Consider the following 2,324-nt stretch of genomic DNA (forward strand, 5'->3'; position numbering starts at 1 on the left):
TCATTCTCTTTCGTGTACCGCTTTAGGCGACTGGACATGGCTTGCAGCCTTTGTTTGGCAGTTTCGAGTGCTTCAGGTATGGTCATCTGGATGTACCTCTCGGGTATCGGCCTTTTCATCACACCTCTCTGTGCCTCCGTCAATTGACTCACATCTTTCCGGGCCGCCTTGATCTTAGCCTCCAACCGTCTTTTCCATGGTGGGTAACGTATCTCATGGCTTCCATGGTTGCCCTTATAGCCCAGAGTCTCCAGGATCACTGATGCTGAAGCGTATATCAGCTCATTGGTTTCTGTGATTGTTACGGTAGGGATCGCCCTCAGTGCTGCATTCACACTTTCCATGAGACTTTCAGGTGGTACTTCACATAGCCGTTGTAATCGGTTTCTAGGTTGCCCAGTTTTCATTCTCGCCATGATCTTAGCTTTCAGGTCAGTTGCTGCCTCAGCATTTCATTCCTTGGGGCTGGCCACCCAATCTCATCATCTGCATTCATTGGGGCTTGCCTCCCAATCTCTTGTATGGCCTCATCCTCTGATCTGGCAGCCTGGGGCCCTTCACCATGGAACCTGCGTTGTACCTCATCAATCTCAAGTTGTGACAGCAGTTGCCGTTTGTGGATGATGGATCACTGAGCTACTAGTTGTTTCGTGGTCAACCGTGACTGTGGGTTTTGAAGTAACCATTTAGCCCACATTCTCTGCATGTAACCCCTCTGACTAGGGTTGCTTGAGTAGTAGCATTCCAACAGAGCCATGTTATCGCATCTCGCCCATCTCCGCTTTGTTCCAGTAGCCCATTTTTCATCAAGGTGCTCTGGTTCCCCAGCACCTGACGCAGACCTTGTTTGGCCGGGCGACGTCTGAGCCGGCATGTCATTCGTTTTATTGTCTCTCATCATTGTATGAGGGAGGCATTAACGTGAAGGATCTTGCCCAAGGACCCACACTGGATGGTGTTATGTGCTCATTTTTGCCCCAAGCGCGGGATTCGAACCACCGTCTCCCGTATGCCAAACCGATGCCTTACCAACTGAGCTATCCAGCCGCTATATATATATATATATATATATATATATATATATATACACACACACACACACACACACACACACACACACACACACACACACACACACACACACACACATACATATATGTAGCCGGGTCTTTGGAAAGACTGGACTGGACACAAAATAATTTTTAGGTGGGCTTTATTCCCGACTGAACAATGAAAAATTGTTCAGCATTAAGATGAAAGACTGAGATGTTAACTGAATTTTAAAAGAGGTCGAAAAGGGATCTAAGAGATCAAAGAAAATCATTTAACAGATTACAGACAATTACGCCACAATAGACAACAGCAGTGGCTTGCTTAATAGGAAAACAGAAATAAAAATACATGATTTACAAGCCACAATACTTCTTAGTGCAGAACAAATAATCATTACAACCCAATGTTTTGAGATGCAGCCACACTTACTCGATATGTTCCGGTGTGTTGGGTGTGTACAAAGCACGTGGTCAAACATAAATGATCTCCCCTCTAAAGAACAGATAACAGTTCATATAATTTACAGTAAAAAAACATATTTACATCTTATAACATTGCAACACTTACGCTGTACAGTTGTTCACACGACTCACTAGTGGTAGATGTCAAACTCCAACCCAAACCACTCCAGATATTGTGCTCTACAAATACCATTCAACTAATTAATCTGTCCAAAATTAACACCTAACATGCGTCATGGTAAACTAGTTACCAATTACCTGAATATCGCCTTGGTTACGAGGACGATCATGGGTGTATCAAGTTGGGACCTACAGTGGGCACAGTTCAGCGACTACCCTCCTTTACGTGCATGTCACCCTTTCTGGTCTGATTCTCACACGCTGCATATGTTCCCGCGTGCCTTGATCTAGTGTGGCTCTTAAAGTGACAGTGCTACTTTTGTTAAACAAGGAAGCCTTCACTACAAGCATCTAAGTAAGGTTCACCTGGTTACATATAGAAATAAAACATTCTCGTCTCACCCCTCGGGTGGTGTCCGTCCCTCATTCAGCTCGGGTCCTCTACCAGAGGCCAGGAAGCTTGAGGGTTCTGCGCAGTATCCTTGCTGTTCCCCGCACTGCACATTTCTGGACTGAGATGTCCGATGTTGGTCCCGGGATCTGTTGCAACCACTCATCTAGTTTGGGGGTCACTGCCCGGAGTGCTCCGACCACCACAGGCATGACTGTCACCTTTACCTCCCAGGCTCTCTCCAGCTCCTCTCTGAGCCCTTGGTATTTTTCGAGTTTCTCGTGTTCCTTCTTTCTGAT

Source organism: Hippocampus zosterae, chromosome 1 (assembly GCF_025434085.1).
Source record: "Hippocampus zosterae strain Florida chromosome 1, ASM2543408v3, whole genome shotgun sequence".
Lineage (NCBI taxonomy): Eukaryota > Metazoa > Chordata > Actinopteri > Syngnathiformes > Syngnathidae > Hippocampus > Hippocampus zosterae.